This window comes from Bubalus kerabau, chromosome 10, assembly GCF_029407905.1.
Source record: "Bubalus kerabau isolate K-KA32 ecotype Philippines breed swamp buffalo chromosome 10, PCC_UOA_SB_1v2, whole genome shotgun sequence".
NCBI classification, from domain to species: Eukaryota; Metazoa; Chordata; class Mammalia; order Artiodactyla; family Bovidae; genus Bubalus; species Bubalus kerabau.
Window position 1 is genome coordinate 50,427,072 of NC_073633.1, and position 13,274 is coordinate 50,440,345.

At 34.7% G+C, this 13,274-nt stretch overlaps 1 protein-coding gene across 7 annotated transcripts in view; it reads right to left on the minus strand.

Annotated features, from left to right (window-relative positions):
- ZNF609 (zinc finger protein 609) overlaps positions 1-13,274 on the minus strand; it is a 202,892-nt gene that overhangs the window by 125,471 nt on the left and 64,147 nt on the right. Inside the window, exon 1 of one of the 7 annotated variants that reach the window (XM_055537665.1) lies at positions 4,178-7,188. The exons of the other annotated variants lie outside the window; for them this stretch is intronic. The gene's annotated coding sequence lies outside the window, so the exon portion shown is untranslated. Of the gene's footprint in view, positions 1-4,177; positions 7,189-13,274 lie in introns of those variants that run through there. 7 annotated transcript variants of the gene reach the window in all.

Below are 13,274 nucleotides of genomic sequence, written 5' to 3' on the forward strand. Positions count from 1 at the left end.
ATTATACATGTACACTTCCCTCATCCTGTTCCCCTTCATCTGTCCACACCCCAGGTAAAACCACTATTAAGAATTCAGGGGTTATCATTGCCAAGCATAGACTTTAAGCACTTATTTTATACACACACACATACACATATGTATCTATAAACATTACATATTATTGTTATCCAAAATGTTTACCCTTTTTCTTAATACTTTCTTGAGCTCTCCAATTTTTTTCAATGAGTATGTTATTAAAAAACATAATCTCTCTTTAAAAAAAAAAAAAAAAGCATTCCTTTTCTTTTCCTCCTCCTTCTAACTACTAAAATTTCTAAGTGAGTAATCCATACTTTTTTACCACTGCCACTTTTTTACCACCCACTTCTCTATGTCAACTCTTTAAATTGAGGGTTAAGTACCCCTAGAAGTAAAAACAGTGGGCCAGAAATTAAGCCATAGGATAAAGGCTGGACATTTACTTTATACCATATGTAAAAATTAACTCAGAATTATCAAAGACCGAAACATAAGAGCTAAAACTATGAAACGCTTTGACAAAAACATAGGGGATACTAGATTTAGCAATGATTTCTTCACTGGGACACCAAAAGCACAGGCAACAGAGAAAATAAATTCGACTTCATCAAAATTTTAAAACTTCCATGTATCAAGAGGTGAATGGGAGAAAATATTTGTAGACCACAAATCTAATAAGGGATTAATATCCAAAATATATAAAGAACTCCTACAACTCAACGACAACAAAAAAATTCAACCCAATTAAAAAATGGGCAAAAGATTTGAATAATTATTTCTCCAAATTACATATATGAATGCACAAAAAGCACATGAAAAGATGCTCAACATTATTAGTCATTAGGGAAACACAAAACCAAAATGAGATATCATTTTACACATTAGGACAGTTATTAACAAACAAAAACCAGTAACAAATGTTGGTGAAGATGTAGAGAAATCAGAACCCTTGTGCACTGTTAGTATGAATATAAAAAATGATACAGCCATCATGGAAAACAATATAGAAATTCTCAAAAAATTAAACAGAGAATTACAACATGAGTCAGTAATTCCACTTTTGGGCATTTATTCCAAAGAATTTAAAGCAGGGACTCAGGCTAATATCTGCACATACATATGATCATAGCAGCACTATTCACAGCAGCCAAAAGATGGAAGTAGTCCAAGTGTCCATTAAAAGATTAATGTATAAACAAAATATGATACACATATATATATGATGAAATATTAAAAAGGAAGTAAATTCTGACACATACTATAACATGGATGAACCTTGAGGACATTATGATATGAAAAAAAAGTTCTCAGTTACAAAAAAGTGTGATTTCACTTATATGAGGTACTGAAATTCATAGAGACAGAAAGTAGAACGGTTAGTTGCCATGGGCAGTGGAAGAGAAAAATTTGGAGTTATTTAATGGACATAGTTTTGCAAGGTGAAGAGAGTTCTTGGAGATTGGGTACACAAAAAAAATGCATTTAACACGACTGATTTGTACACTAAAAAATGGTTTAATTTTATGTTAGGGATGACTTATTACAATGTTTTTTTAATTAAAAAACAAAACCAAAAACACTGAGTAGAGACTCTGGAACTAGATTACCTGGCTTTGAATCTTGGCTCTGCCACTTCCTAGCTATGTGACTCTGGGCAAATTACCTAACAGCTCTGTGTCTTATTTCTCAGCTACAGAGGGGATAGCATTAATATCAATAGTACTTATATCATTAATCTGTTGTGGCGATTAAATTAGTAAATATACATGAACTTCTAGCAACAGTCCTAGCACTCAGTGAGTACCAGTTTTAAGTCCTTGTTATAGTTATTAGATTCACCATTTTGAAAACAATTTAATATGGAAGTCAGATCTACAGGCGAAATTGAGTTTCTCCAATGCAAAATTGGATAGAATAATCTGTGCGCTTGTATTCAAGGTTTCCAGGTGAACTCCTGATGTAATGCAGCACTACCATTTACACAAACTGAGGGAAGATATCCATTGTATCTTATTTTTCCATTAGGTTTCATTTACAATTTTGAGTAGTTCAAGTAGTTTGTTTCCATAGATGTGCAGAGAACAAACAATGTTCTAGAAATTTCTCTTCAGGGATTCTAACCAGTACTATTAACTGGGCACACTTACTAACATCTATTGATTCATCAATCTGTAATGAAAAGCAAGGCTTAATAGCCATCTGATAAAGTTCTATTTTTATGGAATCTGATGTTTTACAATGTCCACAAGTAGAATTCCTCAAAAGTAGCACCTTTTCTATTTCCTTTTCTTCACTGATCTCAAACATAATAGTGATCATTTCTAAGCAAGAGGGTAAAACGAACAACTATGCAACTGTGTAATACTATGACCTTTGTTTCCTATTTTGTGTTTGTAGATGCTGAAAAAATTCAAATCTTTTCCTGTGAAAATGGATGTTTTGTGACAAGGGATTAGTGCAGGTTGCTTGGAACCATTTCTAAAAACTCTTTGCAAATAATACAATTAGGTTGGAGACGAAAACAAAGGGAATATGTATCTACATTTGAGATTATCCTTATCAAAGGATCATTATTGACTGAATAATTAATTATAAACTAATATTTCTCCTAGTACTTGGTTTTGGGGATAAATCTGACAACTTTCCAGTTTTAATTAAGTAGTCTATACAGGTCCTAAAAACAACATACTTCCTATATTACCCCTACTCCCTTTCTCTACCTCTCTTTTCTCCAAAGCCCTGTTCACTCTAAATAGACCAAGAGGCAGATTTTCATGCTTAATATTTTACTGTGTATTTCTCCAACAAGAAAGTAGTCAAAACAGGTTTTTTTTTTTTTAAACTATTTTGTTCTCTAGTGTATCCCAAGTACCAAAACAGTACCTAGTACCAGGTGGGCACTCACTCACTAAATATTAATATTTGTCCAATGAATGTATTGGTAAACAGCTTTACACATGGCCAGAGGAACTGCCAATATTAATTGATGTAACCTGGTTTTAGGAAGTGCTTCTTTTGGGCCAGAGTCAAATTCCATTGTTCTTTAGAACACAGGGCCTTTCTTCTAAATTTTCAAAAGCAAAAGAGCCTTCTTTACCATCTGCCTTGCCAATTCTACATATCATTATTACAGCAACTCTATTTATCCACTTCATATTCATGGTTCACACTTCAATTATGTCATCCTAAAATGCTTGCAAAGGCCTAAAAAGATAAGATTTTCAAATATCCAGAAAATTAAACAAGCCCCAAATCCAGATTATGTTGATCTCATCTTACTGCCTAAAGTTGAATAAGGTAAGTGTAATAGTAATACCATGATTGTCTATGTAGGAAATCTGAAAACAAAAATACACACACAAAAAGAAAAAACTGCTAGAAGACCTAAATGACTCAAAAATCACTTGCATTTCCGTGTACTAGCAACAAATAAATGAAAAATGAAATTAAAAACATATCATTTAGAACAGCATCAAACATTAAAATCACAATGAAATACTACTTCATATCCACTAGAATGCTACAATGAAAAGAGAGATACCAAGTTTTAGCAAAGATATGCAGAACTAGTACTCTCACACATTGCTGGCCACAGTATAAAATGGTGCCACTTAATTGTTTGCCTGTTTGTTATAAAGTTAAATTACACTTAACATATGACCCAGTTAATTCCATTTTTAGGTATTTATCCAAGAAAAATGAAACCCATAAAAAGCAATTCACAACTTTATATAATTATAAAAGCCCAATGCTAGAAATAACTCAAATTTCTTCAGTTAGTGAAAAAACAAATTTTGGTATATCCATACAATGAAATAATACTCAACAATAAGACAATAAGAAGAAAGAAACTGCTAATACATGCAACAACAAGAACAAGTTTCAAAGATGTCATTCTGAGAGGAAGAAGCTGAACACACAAGAATAAATTCTATATGGTTCCTTACAGGCAAAACGCATCTATAGAAATAGAAATCAGATGAGTGCTTGATTGTGGGGAGGGGGCCGATTACAAAGGGAAACAAAGGAATTTTCTGAAAAAATTAAAATGGTCTACAACTTGGCTTGGGTGATGGTTAAACAGATGGAATCATCTGTCAAAAATCATCTGTCTGTATAACTGAAATATATGATTTTTATTGTACGGATATTATACCTCAACAAACAATTTTAAAAAGTCCTGATTATCTGGATCCTCTTCTCACCATACCAGTCCTTTCCCCTTTCATCAAACAGCTCTGGTTGCAAAAGAATCAGCTGAAAGTACCTCTAGGAATGACGCAAAGGCTTTAAGAAAGAAGTGGATTTCTAGTCTCACTTAATCCTGAAAACAGTCAGTCTTAATCTCTTTTACCTGCTAATCAGAGTGGCAGAAACCACAGGTACAGAGGTCTCTCATAACAGGGAAATCACAGCTTTCTGCAAGTGTTCAACATTTAGGCACCACCCTGAGATATCCAGCACAACACCTACAACTCGATGGGCCAACAGCAGAGAAAGAAGCACTGACTGGCAATCTCGAAACTGAAAAACAACTGCCCTTAAATAAATCATGTACCTGCTCTGTATTCCTAGCTCATGGCTTTCGTGCGAGACTGGTAAGAAGGGGTTTGTTTGCTGACAGCTTAGAGGATTTATGAGAGGGGATTAGTCCTGACATTGCTGTTGAGAAAACTGAGCAAAGTATGACAGTGACCCATGGCCTTGTAAAGGGGTTTCAGATGAGGCAGTAGAAGAAACCACGCCTTCATTATAACCAAAAGAGAACGCTGCCTGCTGTTTCAATACAAAGGAATGAAAATCAGCCTGAAAAGAGAACTTTCAACACCATTTGTCTAAAATTTACTTTAATCACATTCTGCATGAATCTGGATACCAGAAATCAGTAAATGTATAGAGTGCACCAAATTATATTTCAGCAGGCCCCAAAGTGCTTTCAGATTCTTTGATTTCATTGGACCCTGGGTCTAATTAATATTACTTAAATGGGCTCAAAGCTCAAGTTGAAAACCTGTCTGCTTCATTGAAATTTTTTTCTTTTTAACATGAATGACATTCAGTCATTGAGCAATGAGTGAATTCAGTCAATGAGCATTTATGGAGTAGCTACTTGGAAGAAGATGCTGTGTTAAATAATACGGAGCCTAAGATAAAGATAATACAATACCTGCCCTCAAACAAACTTACAGTCTCGGTGGAAAAGAGAATTAGATCTTATAATATGGTGTGATAAATGCTATAACACAAATAAATATGAGGTCTTGGAAAAAACCCTCCAGAGTAAAACTTCCACTGATTTGTGAAGCAGACTCAGAAGTTATTTGATCAAAAATGGAAGAGAAAAGTATTCTAGGCAGAGAAAAAAATTATATACAAAGGCACGACTGTATAAAACAATAGGAGGTATAAAACCCCATGGCATGTCTAGGGAAGTGCAAGTATTTTGGTATGTCTGAAATAGAGGAGGGGTGGTAGAAGATGAAACTAGGAAAAATCAGAGATGGGATTCTGAAGGACTGTAGGTCTTAGAGGAAAAGAGAGGATATTTTCAAGTGGAGTCATTCACAGGACTTCTGACTCTGGATAAGTGAAAAGGAGACAATCTAGGACAATTTACTTCTTCAGATTCAACAACTGAATGGATATGCATTAAGCATCACCAAGATATAGAATACTACTAGACAATCCAGTTTAAGTGGAAAGATATGTTTTAGATATGTTGATTAAAATATAATGAGTACTAGACTATAGTACATGGAACCTTGAAAGGTGACAATATTTAAATTCTATTCAGAATTACAGGGCTGACATTCCATTAATGATGTGAAAAATAACAGAGAGGAAATTAAGTTAGGAATAACATTCTCATAGATGTAAGAGCCTGAAATAGGTTATCATTTCTTCATCCATTTCTCAAAAAAACTACTTGTAAAACAATTCCAGTGAATTCTGGCAAAAATTATATTTCAAATTTTGCCCAAGAGGCCTATTAAATAATGCAAGGCAAGTTCAAAGTCTGAGAAAGGATAGCTTTAGACCACTTTTAAGCTTCCCTAGTCTCATATAGCATAGAAAATATATACTGGGGAATAAGTTCTGGGCTCACCTTTCTCAGGAGAGAAACAATCTAAAGAGAAGAAGTAAACTGATGAGAAAAAAAGACACAGTTCACTAAATAGCAGGACCCAAAAGGCTAGGGCAAAGAGAAGAGATTGACAAAAAGAAAAGAGGTAGTTAGCATCAGTGTTCTATTGCTTTAAATTAGGATCTTTTTTAAAAAACATTTTAAAAAACTGTACCATAGTTAATTTACAATGTTCTGTTAGTTTCAGGTATACAGAAAAGTGATTCAGCCACACACACACACACCCCTATTCTTTTTTCAAATTCTTTTCCATTATAGCTTGTTTGTTATATTACTATAAGACATTTAATATAGTCCCCTGTACTATACAATAGGTCTTTGTTGTTTATCTATTTTGATATATACTAGTGTATAGCTGTTAATCCCAGACTCCTACTTTATCTCTCCCCGTCTTTTCTTTGGTAACCAGATTTATTTTCTATGAGTCTTTGTTTTGTAAATAAGTTCACTTGTTTCATTTTTTTAGATTCCATATGTGATATAGATTCCATATAAGTGCTATCATATGATATTTGTCTTTCTCTATCTGACATACTTCACTTAATATGATAATTTCTAGGTCCATCCATATTGCTGCAAATGGCATTACTTCTTTCCTTTTTATGGCTGAATAATATTCCACATCTTTATCTATTCATCAGTCAATGGACATTTAGGTTACTTCCACATCATGATTATTGTAAATAGTGCTGCTATGAACACTGGAGTCCACATATCTTTTCAAATTAAGAGTTTTGTCTGGATATATGCCCAGGACTGGTATTGCAGCATGATATGGCAAGTCTATTTTTAGTTTTTTGAAGAACTTCCATACTGTTCTCCACAGTGACTGCTCCAATTTACAAAGTAAATTGTAAACAGAATCTCCTATTTTGACCAGCCTTCTTCTCTCCTGCCTTCAAATCTGCATAAAGCCCTGCATATTCCTACCTCTCCAAGAACATACACTCTAGGGAAGAAAAGAAGATGAGGATGGGAGAAGATAAAAGAATTTTTCTGTAATGAATTATAAGGCCTAGGAGAAATGCAGAGAGCTAACACCACAAACCAACTGGTAATAAAACTCTTCTCTTTACAGACAAAATTAAAAAAAATTAAACTCTCCGCCCTCTGCCTATAGTCAAATTTACTAATAAACACTGATAATCTAATAAACCAACCTATTAATATGAACTAAAGCAAAAGCCTTTGCTTTGATATAAATATCAAAAGCAGTATTTTGATGAAGAATCATCAAAATTTTCCAAAATTTAGAAATGTCAATATGGTAATATCTTGTGTTCTATGTTGACACATAGCTTAGAGATCTAACAGTAGATCATAACATAATGCTTAAATACCTCAACATTAGAAACAGTTCTGAGAGAAATATAACCGATCTGAAAAAAATTTTCACCTCCTACTGTAACAAAGGAATATTAACCTAACCAGAACACTGCTCTAGAGTATCACTCTCAATTAGGGTGATATCATCCCTGAGGAGACAAAAAAAAAAAAAACCACAAAAGATATTATTGTAACAGTCTGTGTTCCACCAAGGCATCAATATACAAAGAGATAGCAATCTTTGGTATTAAAATATCATGGGGAGGAAGGCAAGTAGGGAAAAAAGTATCAAAAAAGGCTCCTTAGGAAACAATCATGAAGAAAAAGGTTGAGAAGTACTGTTTACAAACCTATTCTCCAAAGGGCCAAATAGTAAATATTCTAAGCTTTGAAGACTGTACAGTCTGTCACTATTCAATTCTCCCACTGTAGCATGAAAACAGCCATAGACAATACATCAAAGGGGTAGGTATGGCTGTGTATCAATATTATTTATGGACAATATGAATTTGAATTTCCTGTAATTTTCACATCACAAAATATTTATTTTTTTCACCATTTAAAAATGTAAAAATCAACCCAAATGTCTATTAACTGATGAATAGATAAATAAGATGGGATGTACCCACACAATGGAATACTATTTAGCAATAGGAAGAAGAAAGTATTGAGACTATAATGTGAATGACCTTTGAAAACATTATGCTAAGCGGAAAAAGCTAGTCTCAGAATATCACATATTTACTGTATAATTTCATTTATATGAAATGTCCAAAATAGGTAAATATATACAGACAGAAAGATTAGTGGTTACCTTGGGTTAGAGTGGCTAGGGTAGGGTGAGGGTTGGCAAAATGGGTCTGAATGCTAAAGGGTACTATGCTTCTTTTGGGGGGTGATCAGATCAGATAAAATTAGATAGTAGTAAACTATTCAATTCTGTGAATATATTAAAATCATTTAATTGAATGTTCTAAATGGCTGAAGTTTATGTTATGTGAATTATATGTCAATAAAGCCGTTTTTAAAAAAAATGTTAAAACCATTCTTAGCTCAGACTACAAAAACAGGGGGTGTCTCTGATTTGACCTGTAGTCTGTGGTCTGCCAACCACTGTTAGAGATATAGCAGTTCAGTAAATATGATCTTAAGGGAAGAAAATATAAACTAACATCTCAGATATCAGACATTCTGATTAAAAGAAGAAAGATTTTTCATAGCCCTGTAGGAAAAGCAAATGCTACACACAGCCAGTCTACCCTAAGAACTGCTCTTTAGGCTACCATTCACACTCAATAAACCAGACAGATACTCAAACTTCACAGGGTATCAGAATCTTTAAGGGCTAGGGGGCTTAAGACAGACAGGTTGCAAGGCCTCACTGCTAGAGCTTTCAAGATGGTAGCTCAGGGATGAAAATGGAAATCTGCATTTCTCACAGGCTTCCGTATGATGGTGACATTGTTGATCTGGGGCCCACACTCTAAAAATCATGGCCCTAAACTTAATGGACTGTACTAGTGAAATATTTACTATTGTTATATTTCAGTCCTATACCAGATACAAACATTTAAGGAAAAGTGAAGATATACCTTCTTTTATTCACTCCAGTAGATCTTGATTTCTGACTCCTAAAGCACTATAACAAATATTTTCTTTCAATGTGCAGTATGGATATATGTAATCATAAAACCTCTTCTTCCTTCCTTAAAACTAAAGCTCGCTCTTCAGAAACCATCAGAGCCCGAGGTATATTTTGGGGGGACACGGTACACAGGCAAAGCTCTCAGTGTTTTCCACAGGTTTATTAATACTATTTTCAAAGATAGTCTAGGCAGCAAAAGGAGGTGAAACAAAAGGAACCTAAACCAAAGAATCACTTAGAGCACAATCTCAACCGAAGAATCATGACTTTACCTACAGAAACAAGAACCCAGGGACAAGACCCATGGAGCAAGGAAATACAAAGTTCTACTGAACACCCAGCCCCTTTTCACATTTCTCCATCACCATTAAAAAGCATTACAGAAAAGGAAAAAAAACCATAACAGAATAACTCATGCTGAAAAATTCCAAATAATTTATGTAGCTACTCTGTTCAAGAAGGGACAGCACTTGGACTTTTGACTCAAATGTGTGCTACATAGGGTGACTTTGGTCAAAAGACTACAGAAATGGGGAGACGGGGAGTAACTTTACAGTGGAAAAACCTGACAAACCCTATCTCAGCTAGGGGAAAAAGGTCATCATCAACAGTGATAAATCATGTAAACAGCATTACCTTTGAAGTAATGGGATGAAAATGTTACTTTAGCGCTCTGGTCCTTTTCCAAATCTGTAACTCCAGTCTAATCTTAAGGAAAAATATCAGATAAATACCAGCTGAGGGGCATTCTATAAAATTTGACAAATTTTTCAAGGTCATGAAAAACAAGGAAAATCTGAGAAATTTCCACATCTGGAAGAATTAGAGGAGGAGACACAAAAAACTATATGCAATGTGATCTCCTGGATGGGATCCTGGAACAGAAAAAGGACATTTGGCAAAAACTAACGAAATCTGAATAAAGTAAGAAAATTAGTTGATAACAATGTTTTAATACTGCTTCAATAAGAGCCATAAATATACCATATAAATTATTACAGAAGATGTTAATAGTAAAGGAATCTGAGATATATAAGAACTCTATACTATTATCAATTTTTATGTAAATCCGAAAATGCTCTAAAAGGTAAAGAAAGAATCATTGAAAAAGAAGGACCCCAAAACAAATCATATTTGACCAAGGTATCTTAAAGCTTTTGTATAAACAAAACAAAACAAACATATCAGAACAACTGGACAATCCTAATGTCCATGATAACTCTGAGCTAAAAAAAATCTTAATTCTCCTCACAACTCCTACTAAGGAGCACTTAAAGGAAATAATTTATTACATTTAAAAAAAAATTTTATAGAGCCCAATTACAAGCCAGACATTGGAGATACACAGATGAGTAAGGGTCCTGCTGCTGCTGCGTCACTTTAGTCATGTCCGACTCTGTGTGACCCCAGAGACGGCAGCCCACCAGGCTCCTCTGTCCCTGGGATTCTCCAGGCAAGAACACTGGAGTGGGTTGCCATTTCCTTCTCCAATGCACGAAAGTGAAAAGTCAAAGTGAAGTCGCTCAGTCGTGTCCGACTCTTCGCGACCCCATGGACTGCAGCCTACCAGGCTCCTCCGCCCATGGGATTTTCCAGGCAAGAGTACTGGAGTTGGGTGCCACTGCCCTAAGAGTCCTGGTCCTTATCAAATAGCTCATAGACTGGGATGGGGGAGGTAAGAGAGGGGAGGGAATCAGACAAAAACAAAAATTACAATAGAATAAAACAAATCAGTGCCATAATAAAGTGCAAAACAATCCTGGGAGCAAAGAAAAAGGATACTCATTTGCAATCTATTTGCTGGAGAAGAACAGGCCTCAATTAATCTTTACTTTTATCTGGACAAAGTCAACTATAAAATACATTAATATTTACTTAATCTCCAAAGAATACAAACAGCTCATGCAGCTCTATGTCAAAAAACAAACAAACCACCAAATCAAAAAAAAAAAAAATGAGCAGAAGATCTAAATAGACTTTTATCCCCAAAAGACATATAGATGGCCAAAAAGTAAGTTGTTCAACGTCACTAAATTATCGGAGAAATGCAAATCAAAACTACAATAAGCTTCCTCATAGTGATCAGAATAGCCATTATCAAAATGTCTATAAACAATAAATGCTGGAGAGGATGTGGAGAAAAGGGAACCCTCCTACACTGGTGGGAATGTTGGTGGGAATGTAAATTGGTACAATCATTACGGAGAACAGAATTGAGGCTCCTTAAAAAACTAAAAACAAAACTACCATATGATCCAGCAAACCCACTCCTAGGCATATAGCCCAAGAAAAACATAATTTGAAAAGCTACATGCACCCCAATGTTCATTGCAGCAATATTTATAACAGCCAAGACACAGAAACAACCTAAATGTCCATCTGCAGAGGAATGGATAAAGAAGATGTGATGCATACAAACAGAATACTACTCAACCATAAAAAAGAATGAAATAATGGCATTTGCAGTAACATGGATGGATCTAGAGATTTTCATATTAAGTGAAGTAAATCAGACTGAGAAAGTCAAATATATTATTTCACACATATGCAGAACCTAATTTTTTAAAATGATATAATTGAACTAATTTACAAAATGAAAAAAGACTCACAGATTTTGAAAACAAACCTATGGTTACCAAAGAGGAAATGTTGGGGGAAGGATATCAGGGAAAGGGATAAATTAGGAGCTAATACACACACAACTATAAACAGAATAGATAACCAACAAGGATCTATACAGTAGTTCCACAGAGAACTCTACTCAATATGCTGTAATAACTTATATGGGAAAATAATCTGAAAAAGAACAAAAAAATTAATTCCTTTTTTAATGCATATATGTATATGCATAACTGAATCACCATGCTGTACAGCCAAGATGAACACAACATTGTAAATCAACTATACTCCAATAAAATTAAATACATTTACCAAATAAAGAGAGAGAAAGCTCCAACATGCTCCCTGAGGCTTAGGATAACTGATGAATAGATTACTGGTTATCAAGAAATTTTAGGGAGTATAAGCTTCGAAAATAAATCATGTATCAAACAGCTTTTTTTTAAGTTTAAGAGAGAGACAGAGAAAGAGAAAGAAACAGTGAAATCTCCCTGTCCTCAAAAAACTTTATTTATAGCTTTCAAGTGAACTTGAAAACAAGAAATTCTGAAAAAGTAAATGTCTACATATTTTTCCATAGGGAGACTTGTAACACTCATATACAGTCATGAGAAGTGCTAACAGTGAAAGCACAAACTTATCTAGCTTCCTTAATATACAGTCCTAACCACTGCCCTCTTTTCCTATTCCTAACATCCCCTTCCCCATTTCACCTAGTTTGAATTAGGGGGTGACAATAATTCAAAAGTTCTCAGTGATGATAATTAACAATACAGGTATAAGACTTATAACTCTCTAAACATTTCTTCTTTCTATCCAAATTCTACCCACTATTTGAGTCCCACTTTCTCTATAAATCAGTTTCCTCATACCCTTCCACTGATCTTTCCTTTCCTTACATCACTTTTTTTTTTTAATTTTATTTTTAAACTTTACATAACTGTATTAGTTTTGCCAAATATCAAAATGAATCCGCCACAGGTATACATGTGTTCCCCATCCCGAACCCCTCTCCCTCCTCCCTCCCCATTCCATCCCTCTGGGTCGTCCCAGTGCACCAGCCCCAAGCATCCAGTATCGTGCATCGAACCTGGACTGGCAACTCGTTTCATACATGGTATTTTACATGTTTCAATGCCATTCTCCCAAATCTTCCCACCCTCTCCCTCTCTCACAGAGTCCATAAGATTGTTCTATACATCAGTGTCTCTTTTGCTGTCTCGTACACAGGGTTATTGTTACCATCTTTCTAAATTCCATATATATGCGTTAGTATACTGTATTGGTGTTTTTCTTTCTGGCTTACTTCACTCTGTATAATAGGCTCCAGTCTCATCCACCTCACTAGAACTGATTCCAATGTATTCTTTTTAATGGCTGAGTAATACTCCATTGTGTATATGTACCACTGCTTTCTTATCCATTCATCTGCTGATGGACATCTAGGTTGCTTCCATGTCCTGGCTATTATGAACAGTGCTGCGATGAACATTGGGGTACACGTGTCTCTTTCCCTTC